Here is a 10,997-nt window from a genome sequence, read left to right on the forward strand (position 1 = left end):
AATATATAAATATAAATTATATATATATAAAAATCTTAGTCTTATGGACTGATCAGTTTCATGGGGAGTCAGGAAGCACCCACAGGCTGAATCAGGTCTTAGGCAGAGTGGAGTTCAGACCAACAGGGACTTATTGCTACCACCTACGTACTCCCAAGTCCAAAGTGAACCACAAGGTGATTGTCCTTTGTCCCTCCAATATACATACTAATTTTTGGAAACTAATCAGTTTTTAACTGCTGGCAGCTTTTCTGAGCTCCTAGGTTGCTTCCTGGACACCTCTAAACATGGATTTTGAAGGCTGCTGGTAAGCAGTGCTCCCTTATTTCATTTTTATTTTTTAAAGACAGGGTCCCGTTATGTTGTTCAGACTGGCCTCAAAGTCCTGGACCAAAGTGATTCTCCCACCTCAGCCTGCCTAAGTAGTTGGGATTACAGGCATGAGCCACCACTGGACCTGGCCTCCTTTTTTTTTTTTTTTTTTGAGACAGAGTCTCACTCTGTTGCCCAGGGTGGAGTACAATGGTACAATCTTGGCTCACTACAACCTCCACCTCCCAGGTTTAAGTGATTCTCCTGCCTCAGCCTCCCAAGTAGCTGGGATTACAGGTGCCCATCACCACACCGGGATAATTTTATATTTTTAGTAGAGATGGAGTTTCACCATGTTGGCCAGACGGGTCTCAAACTCCTGGCCTCAAGAGATCCACCTGCCTCGGCCTCCCAAAGTGCTAGGATTCAGGCATGAGTCACCACGCCCAGCCTCCATTACTTCTTATAGAAAGTAACTGTTGGGGCCAGGTGTGGTGACTCATGCCTGTAATCCTGGCACTTTGGGAGGCTGAGGCGGGTGGATTACTTAAGGTCCAGGAGCTCAAGGCCAGCCTGGGCAACATGACAAAACCTCAGTATGGCAAAACTTCATCACTACAAAAAATTAGCTGGGTGTGGTGGCACATGCTTGTAGTCCCAGCTACATGGGAGGCTGAGGTGGGACGATCACCTGAGCCCAGAAGGTCAAAGCCACAGTGAGCTGTGATTGTGCCACTGCGCTCCAGCCTGGGCAACACAGAAAGACCCTGTCTCAAAAAAAAAAAAAAAAAGAAAGAAAGAGAAAGTAACTGCTGGGGTTGCTGCATATTAGTTACCTCTATGAACCAGACATTGAATCTTGGTATTTTTTTTTAACTTTTAGGTTCTGGGGTACAAGTGCAGGTTTGTTACATAGGTAAACTTGAGTCATGGGGGTTTGTTGTACAGATTATTTCACCACCCAGGTATTAAGCCTAGTACCCATTTAGTTATTTTCCTGATCCTCTCCCTCCACCCTCTGAAAGGCCCTAGTGTGTGTTGTTCCCCTCTATGTGTCCATGTGTTTTCATCATTTAGCTCCCACTTACAAGTGAAAATATGTGGTATTTGGTTTTTTTTCTGTTCCTGTGTTAGTTTGCTAAGGATAATGGCCTCCAGCTCCATCCATGTCCCTGCAAAAGACATGATCTCATTCTTTCTTATGGCTGCATAGTATTCCATGGTATATATGTACCACATTTTCTTTATCCAGTCTATCATTGATGGGCATTTAGGTTGATTCCATGTTTTTGCTACTATGAACAGTGCTGCAGTGAATATCCACATGCATGTGTCTTTATAAAAGAATGATTTATATACCGTTGGGTGTAGACCCAGTAATGGGATTGCTGGGTAGAATGGTATTTCTGTCTTTAGGTCTTTCAGGAATTGCCACTGTCTTCCACAATGGCTGAACTAATTTACACTCCCGCCAAGTGTATAAGCGTTCCTTTTTCTCTACAACCTCGCCAGCATCTGTTAATTTCTGGCTTTTTAGTAACAGCCATTCTGACTGGGATCTTGGTGTATTTGCACAAATACGATTTGGGTTCAGAGGTCATAGCAGCTATTATGCGATATAGGATTTCTGATGGGTGCTACCAAGCTGTGGCCAGTGGCGATGGCCACATCATGGGACATGCGTAGAAAGAAGGGGAAATGTACAGCTGTTCACCCAGCTGCAGCACAATTCCAGTAACGGCGAGTCAGCTAACCCTCGGCTGACGCAGAAAACTCTAATATAGAAAGAGTGTGTTCAAAATTGTTTGATACCATAAAATTACTGATCTGTGAAATATTTGACAAGAAGAGGTATTTTAACAAAAAGCTGGATGCATTATATATGTCTTTATAGGAAAAAAGGTATTTCTGACATTAAAATGTTAAAAGAAATGGTATAAAGTTATTCAGAAGGAATAATGGCAGCCTTAGATCTATAATTTAAGTATCTAACTCTGGACCCTAGAATGAGATCCCATATTTGCTGTCTGGGACTGTTCAGAAAACCCTGCTTCAGAGTTTATATTAAAACTATGTACCTCAAGAGCACAACTTGGAGAAGCTGAAGAAACTCATGGAATTTCTGATGCTTTCTTTGATTCTTACAGGATGTGGGGACTTCACAAAAGTTTCATGCTGACCTTATATAGGAATAAACCTATGGAGAAACCAGGACATTAGAGTGGAGAAGAACTGTTTCTTCTAAAGATAAAATAATTTCAAATCCTTAAGCCAGGGTCCTAATTTTAAGGCATAATTCAGGGTTATAATTTTATAAACTTAAGTATCTGTTAGGTACCATTCCGCATCTATTTAAACACATTAATGAAAATTATTTTATAATTTTGGAGGTGTAGATAACCTACCTAAGTGTGAGATAATATCCTGAAATCATATAAGAGAAGATGACTGATGTGGGTATAAAAAAATATAAGATATACAAATCCTGGATGGCTGCAAGATGGTCATATTACTCCATGAAAGAAGAACATTTTTCTCTTTGAGTCAACAACTACGTGTTATGGTTTGGGAAGGGGTCACTAATGGGAAAGCAGACATGAGTCAGCTTCATTGATGGAAAAGCTGAGAGAAGGTGATTTTGATCTGAGCCAAGTGTACTTCCCAATACATCCCCCTCGAACTGAATTCACTAACTCAGTCACTGGCACAGCAAGGCATCGCCAGGTCTACCTCTCTGGGGACCGGCAGCTGAGGACAAGTATGGAGGATTGGCCAATCCAAAAGATGGGGCACCCAGAGCTCATTCTCCAAGTCTTACCAGAATATATCCTTACCAGAAAGATATATTCCGGTTCTCTGGTCAGAAATCCCTCTCTGTTCCCCTTACGTTAAAACGTGATATAAGTCACTTTTTGCTTGGGTGAGAGGGAGAGGGAACAGAGAATATATACTTCTGGAAGCGGAAGTTCCTTTCGCTCTGTGGAAATGGGAGAAGTGAGTAAGCATTCCCTGCCAGACCATGCAGTAGTGAACTTATTTCAATATTCTAGTGAGAAGGAAAACTGAAAACTTCATTTAATGATGAAATATACAAGGAAGTAGATTTTATAAAGTCAATAAACCTAGAAAATATTTTTGAGTAGCTTGTTAGAAACCCTAGAGAAATGTGTGTCAAGGGCAAAAAATAGCAGGTTCTTGTACTGAGAACCTATTGTTCACGATTATATTCTACTTATTTTCTGGCTCATTTCTTAGAAACTGCTCTCTGCCCATAACCATAGGTTTACCATGGAAGTAGCCTTTTTCTTTTTTGTTTGAGATAGAGTATCTCTCTGTCACCCAGGTTGGAGTGAGATGGCACAATCTTGGCTCACTGCAACCTCCGTCTCCCAGGTTCATGCGGTTCTCCTGCCTCAGCCTCCCAAGTAGCTGGGACTACAGGTGCCTGCCACCACGCCTGGCTAATTTTTGCATTTTTATTACAGACCGGGTTTCACCATGTTGGCCAGGTTAGTCTCAAACTTCTGACCTCAAGTGATCCACCTGCCTTGGCCTCCCAAAGTGCTGAGATTACAGGAGTGAGCCACCACGTTTGGCCAAAGTAGTTGTTATATACTTGGTTACACTAATCTCTAATTACAATACAGTCCACATCTAAAACCAAGTAGGAACAATTTCTCTCTTTCGGGGTAATTTTGGAACTGGGACCCAGTGAGAGTCTGGGGTTGGGCCTACAACTTGTAAAACTCAGCAGCTGTTGGTTTTCTGTCACGAGGACTGGGAAAATAGTCTGAGCTCCAAGGAAAAGTAAAACTAATGTAGATACAGAAACAGACAAACTTGAGGTGAGTTTCTCTTTTCAAATTCAGTTTATCCCTGATGCTCATTTGTACTCCTGATCTTGAGTTCCATCAGAGACCCTGACTTCCTTTCATTATTTCCCTTTGAGCTGGTTAGAGCAGTTTTCTGTTACTTGCAGCTAAAAGAATGTATTAACACATGCTCAGAAAAACCAAGGATGCTGTATCAGTACGTCTGAGTTTGTTGTGTGTTGCAATAACAGAATACCACAGACTGCGTAATTTGTTTTTTTTTGTTTGTTTGTTTGTTTTGAGAAGACATTTATTTCTTACAGCTCTGGAGGCTGAGAAGTCCAAGGTTGAGGGGCTCACATCTGGTGAGGGCCTTCCTGCTCTGTCATCCCATGGCAGCAGACGGAAAGTCAAGAGAGCACATGAGAGAGAGAGAGAGAGAGAGAGAGAGAGAGAGAGAGAGATGGTGGGAGAGTGGGAGGTAGGGGTGGGAGAGACAGAGACAGAGAGAGAAAGAGGAAGGGGGCCCTAACTTACCCTTTTATTAGAAGCCTACTCCCATAGGCCTCCAGGACTGTAAGAAATAAACATCTTTAAAAAAAAAAAAAAAATTAGCCAGTCTGTGGTATTCTGTTATTGCAACACAAAACGGACTCAGAGTCCTCACAACCTAATCACCTCTTAAAGGTCTCCACCTCTCAATGCTGTGGCATTAGGGATAAAGTTTCCAACACATGAACTTTGGGGGACACATTCAAACCACAGCATGGTAGAAAAGTGGTCATTAGGTTAGGAATGGGATTAATGAGCCTTGTGATTCAAGACAACCACTTCATCTAATAAAATCGAGTTAAAATATATGGTCTTTGCAGTATTTAAAAGTGTTGTTCCGTTTCTTTCCGGCTTTCATGGTTTCCAAAATAAAATCCACAGCCATATAACTCATTGATCCCCTATAAGTAATGTATCATTTTTCTTTGGCTGCTTTCAAGATTTTTTCTTTGACTTTAGTTTTTAGCAGTTATGATGTGTTTAAGGTGGGCTTTCTTTGGACTTATCCTTTTTGGATTTGGTGAGCTTTTGCATCTGTAGATTTATGTCTTTCATCAGCCACTATTTCAAATAGTTTTTCTGCACTGAATTATTTCTCCTCTTCTCTGGAGCTCTAATGACTCAACTATTAGGCTTTTCCTTTCTTTTTTTTTTTTTTTTGAGATGGAGTCTTGTTCTGTTGCCTAAGCTGGAGTGCAGTGGTGCAATCTCTGCTCACTGCAACCTCCGCCTCCCAGGTTCAAACGATTCTCCTGCCTCAGCCTCCCAAGTAGCTGGGACTACAGGCGCATGCCACCACACCCGGCTAATTTTTTTGTATTTTTAGTAGAGACGGGGCTTCACCCTGTTAGCCAAGATGGTCTCGATCTCCTGACCTCATGATCCGCCTCCCAAAGTGCTGGGATTACAGGCGTGAGCTACCACGTCTGGCTGCCTTTTTAGTATTTTATCCACAGATCTCAGTGGCTCTGTTCAATTTTTCTTTTTTCTTTTTTTAATTATTATACTTTAAGTTCTAGGGTACATGTGCACAATGTGCAGGTTTGTTACATATGTATACATGTGCCATATTGGTTTGCTGCACCCATTAACTCGTCATTTACATTAGGTATATCTCCTAATGCTATCCCTCTCCCCTCCCCACCACTGCACAACAGGCCCCAGTGTGTGATGTTCCCCTTCCTGTGTCCAAGTGTTCTCATTGTTCAATTCCCACCTACGAGTGAGAACATGCGGTGTTTGGTTTTCTGTTCTTGGGATAGTTTGCTGAGAATGATGGTTCCCAGCTGCATCCATGTTCCTACAAAGGACATGAACTCATCCTTTTTTATGGCTGCATAGTCTTCCATGGTGTATATGTGCCACATTTTCTTAATTCTGTTCAGTTTTTCAATCTTTTTTTCTCTGTTTTTCAGATTGGATCATTTCCACTGATCTATCTTTAAGTTGACTGACTTTTTCCTCTGTCATCTCTGTTCTGCTGTTAAGCCTGGATAGACAGAATATGACCACCCAAAGATGTCCATGTACTAATCCCTAGAACTTCTGGATATGTAAATGTATATGTCAAAAGGGATTTTGCAGATGTGATTAAATTATGAATATTGAGAGGGAGATTATCACGGATAATCTGTGTGGGCCCAATGTAATCACAAGGTCCTTGTAAAAGGGAGACAGGAATGTGAGAAACAAAAAAGCTGAGGTTGGACTGATGCAGCACTTTATGTATTTATTTTTTGAGACAGGGTCTCACTCTGTTGCCCAGGCTGGAGTTCAGTGGCACAATCATGGCTCACTGCAGCCTTGACCTCATGGGCTCAAGCGAGCCTCAGCCTCCTGGGTAGCTGGGACCACAGGTGTGTGTCATCACGCTTGGCCAACTTTTATTTTTATTTTTTGTAGGGATGGGGGGCTGGTCTCAAACTCCTGGGCTCAAATGATCCTCCTGCTTTGGTCTCCCAAAGTTCTGGGATGACAGATGTGAGCCACTGTGTTCAGTGAAACTGATGCACTTTAAAGATAAAGGAAAGGGCAAGGATTGATGACAGGCTCCAGAAGTTGGGAAGAGCAAGGAAATGGATTCTTCCCTGCAGTCTCCAGAAGAAATGCAGGTCTGCTGACATCTTGATTTTACCTCTAAGATTCATTTCACACTTCTCATTCTCAGAACACATCACATTACATAATACATTTGTTTTGCTTTAAGTTACTACATTTGTAGCTATTTGTTATAGCAGCCATGGTAGTAATTTAATACAGAGCTCATGCAATAACTTTTGCATTTTTGGTTATCATATATTTCAGTTCTAAATTTCCCATTTGGTTCTTCTTTATATTTTCTATTTTCTCCTTGAGACTTTTGCCTTTTCTTTAGTTTTAAAACAGTGTTCACATTTACTCATGGCACTTTTGTAATAGGTACTTTAATGTCTTTTTAAGATAATTCCAACATATTTGTCATCTCAGTGTTGGTATCTGTTGATTGTTTTTTTCCGTGTGAGTTGAGATTTCCTGGTTCTTCAAATGCCAATTAATTTTGAGTTTCATCCTGGAAATTTTGAATATTATGAGACTCTGGATCTTGTTTAAAACCTGTGGGAAGTGTTAATGTTTCTTTTTTAGTAGGTAATCTACCTGGCTTGGTTCAACCACAAGTTCTCATTAACCTACTGTGGACTGTGCTTTCAACATCAATTCTCATTTCAAAACCTTTACAGTGCTATTCAGATCTTCTGCAGATGTGTGCCACCCAGTGGCCGGTCTGAGGCCTGTGTGATGGATGGTTTGTCTCTTGGTGCAGTTGTGCTGGTGGTTTGTGGTTTAGGGTCAGATCCACGCAAAGTACAACTGGGAAGTGATCCCGGGAGCTCATAAAATGGTATGGGGTCATCTTCTTGTTCTCTTCCTTTCTGGTCATTCTGATACTTTCTGGCTCCCTGGGACTCCTCTTTTTGGTTCTCTGGCCAGAAATCCAGGGCTTTATTTCCCTGCTTTACCATGCACTTCCTGTGTCTGTTCACAGATGGGGCCTTGCAGCAGAGAGAAAAAGCAATGGAGGTTTGCCCTGCCCTCTTAGCACCATACATTCTGATCAGAGGAAGTTCCTCTCCCTCAGAGTTCTAGGCTCCTGTGGATCCTCACCGCCACTGCTGCTATGCGATTGTTTAGAGGCTGGGTGTGAAAGAACAAAGAAAAAAGAAAAAAAAAAGGTGGAATTTCCTCCACTCTCTCTGAGTGTTAGGGTCTTCCTTCCCTCTCCTTGAGCCAGACCTAGGGGGTTTCTTCTGTAGTTCTGTCTATCTGTGCAACTGCACATTTATGGGTTTGGGGTTGCCTTGAGTTCAGGCCAGTGCATACCTGAAGAAAAAATGTGAAGCTCACCACCAGTTCAGTGGTATTTTGCATTCTGGACTTCTTCCCCAATCCACCTGCTACTGTTTACTTTCTAGAGTCCTCAAGTATCAGTTCTGTGCAATCTTTCCAGGTGTATAGCTTCACTCAGTGGGAGAGACAGGGTGGAGGATGCTTACTCCATCTTTCCTAGAACTGGGCCCCTGCATCTCACAATTTTGATATGTATTTTTATTATCATTTCATTCAAAATATTTTCTGATTTCTCTTTTGATTTCTTCTTTGTTGGCTACTTAGAAGTGTTATGTCTTAATTTCTAAACAAATGAAATTATCTGGTTATATTTTTGTCACTGCTTTTAGCTTGATTACATTCTTGTCAGAGAAGATAATCGTTATGATTATCAATCTTTAATATTTTTTGAGGTTAGTTTTATGGGCCAGCATATGGTCAGCTTTTGTAAGTGTTCTGTATGTAATAAAAAAGTATGTGTGGCCGAGTGCAGTGGTTCACACCTGTAATCACTTTAGGAGGCCGAGGCAGGTGGATCACCTGAGGGGAGGGGTTCGAGACTAGCCTGGCTGGCCAACATGGTGAAACCCTGTCTCTACTAAAAACACAAAAATTACCTGGGCGTGGTGGTGTGCACCTGTAATCCCAGCTACTCGGGAGGCTGAGTCAGGAGAATGGTTTGAACTCAGAGGCAGAGGTTGCAGTGAGCCGAGATCGCATCACCTCACTCCAGCCTGGGTGAAAGAGCAAAACTCCATCTCAAAAAAAAAAAAACCAAAAATACCAAAGTATGTGTACTCTGAGCCAAGCACGGTGGTGTGTACCCACAGTCCCAGCTACTCGGGAGGCTGAGGTGGGAGGATCACCTGAGCCCAAGAGTATGAGCTGCGGTGAGCTATGATCGTACCACCGTACTCCTGCCTGGGTGCAGAGTGAGACCAATCTCTAAAACACAAAAAACAAAAGGCAAAAACAAAACAAAAGAAACAAACAAAAAACCTTTAGATATCTGTTATAAATAGTATGTATTTTGGTTTAGTTTTATTCTTTTAATCAGTTATGACTACCTTTGCCTTTATCAAATCATTTATGCTATTTATAGTCAATTATAATTACTGATAAGTTTAAACTTGTCTATGTGTTTTCTATTTAGTCCACTTTTTCTTCTCCTTTTTTCTCCCTTATTTCCCTCTTTTGAGTTAATTTCTTTTTATAATTATCTCATTTGAACTCCTCCCCATTAGCTTTTAGTTACACATATTTTACTACTTATTTATAAAGTTTCTTTAGAGATGATAAAATGCATCTTTGACATCTCAACTTTAATTTCTTTTATTCCCCAAAATTCTACACTGGAATGTGTTAAAATAGAAATCTGTTCAGTAGTTGGGTAAACGAGTTTGCCTTGTGAGGGGACAGACATTTTAGACACTGGGAACCACAATGACAAAGTACACAGGTATGATGCAGATTGTTGTGAGGTCAGAGAACTACACTACTGCAGTTTGGGATCATTGCTGCCAGAGGTGTGAATAAAAATGGAAGTGGAATTAGATTATAAAGGCTATCCAGACTGGAAAGCAGGATGGGAAGCCAACAAACCAGAGAGCAACTACTTGAAAAGAAATAGCACAAAACAAAAAGTGATGAATACAAAATTAGGCCAGGCATGGTGACTCACACCTGTAATTCCAGCACTTTGGGAGGCCAAGGTGGGTGGGTCCCATAAGCTCAGAAGTTCAAGGCCAGCCTGGGCAACATGGTGAAACCCCGTCTCTACAAAAAATAGAAAAACTAGCTGGGCATGGTGGTGTGAGCCTGTAGTCCCAGCTACTTGAGAGGCTGAGGTGGGAGGATCACCTGAGCCCAGGAGGTCAAGGCTGCAGTGAGCTGTGATCACGCCATTGCTCTCCAGCCTGGACAACAGAGTGAGAGTCTGTCTCAAAAAATATATACATATATACATATTCAAACTTTATGTTAATATTTTTTGTTTTTGCAGAGACAGGGTCTCACTATGAAACTCCCGGCCTCAAGCAATCCTCCCACCTCAGCCTCCCAAACTGCTGGGATTATAGGCACTAGCCTCCATGCCTAGCCCTCAAACTTCAAAGATTAAGAAAGTTTTAAATTTTGTATTATAACTGTATTGTTTGCTTATTTGTTTCTCCAACAAGATAAACTGAAAGTTAATTCAAACTTGAATGCCTAAGGAACCACAGGTATTCATTAACACTCCCTCCTCTCCTAGGAAAATACTTCCTTCCAGGTTTTCCCTAAATCTTCCACCTCCTTAATACTTGTAACCATTGAAATACTTCCTAGACTTATTGCCTCTACTCCAGAACCATTCACAGTGCTCTTTGGAAAGCATGTTTTATTTTAAGCAAGATTATTTCCAGTATCAAATTTTTCTTAGAACACTCAAGTTAATCCCTTATAAATATCCTTTGATGAGAAAGCAAGATGGGCTCCTTGAGTCCAGTTGGTATTATGATGTAGGTGAAGGCCATTTGATGGGTCACAATTGCTGAATATAAGAGAACTGATCATACAATACCTAGGCCACATAAAAATGAGATTGGGTACCAACCTCTCTCCTTAAATCTGGGGTAGGATCAGTTTGGACCTTTATCTCCGAACTAAAGAATAAATCCCACCGGCTGGGCACGATGGTTCACGCCTATAATCCCAGCACTTTGGGAGGCCGAGGTGGGTGGACTGCCTGAGCTCAGGAGTTCGTGACCAGCATGGGCAACACCATGAAACCCCATCTCTACTAAAATATAAAAAATTTGCCAGGCATGGTGGCATGCACCTTTAGTCTCAGCTACTTGGGAGGCAGAATTGTTTGAACCTGGAAGGTGAAGGTTGCAGTGAGCTGAGATTGCGCCACTGTACTCCAGCCTGGGGGACAGAGTGAGACTATGTCTCAAAATAAAATAAAATAAATAAATA

At 41.6% G+C, this 10,997-nt stretch overlaps 1 protein-coding gene across 13 annotated transcripts in view; it reads right to left on the reverse strand.

The window, feature by feature from the left end:
* Nucleotides 1-10,997, reverse strand: part of ADGRF3 (adhesion G protein-coupled receptor F3) — a 42,706-nt gene that overhangs the window by 14,608 nt on the left and 17,101 nt on the right. The window contains exon 2 of one of the 13 annotated variants that reach the window (XM_017876877.1): nt 2,391-2,509. The exons of 11 other annotated variants lie outside the window; for them this stretch is intronic. The gene's annotated coding sequence lies outside the window, so the exon portion shown is untranslated. Of the gene's footprint in view, nt 1-2,390; nt 2,510-10,997 lie in introns of those variants that run through there. One more of the 13 variants, XM_017876884.1, reaches the window with a different exon arrangement.

Source organism: Rhinopithecus bieti, unplaced genomic scaffold, assembly GCF_001698545.2.
Source record: "Rhinopithecus bieti isolate Rb0 unplaced genomic scaffold, ASM169854v2 scaffold_7681, whole genome shotgun sequence".
In the NCBI taxonomy this organism is placed as follows: domain Eukaryota; kingdom Metazoa; phylum Chordata; class Mammalia; order Primates; family Cercopithecidae; genus Rhinopithecus; species Rhinopithecus bieti.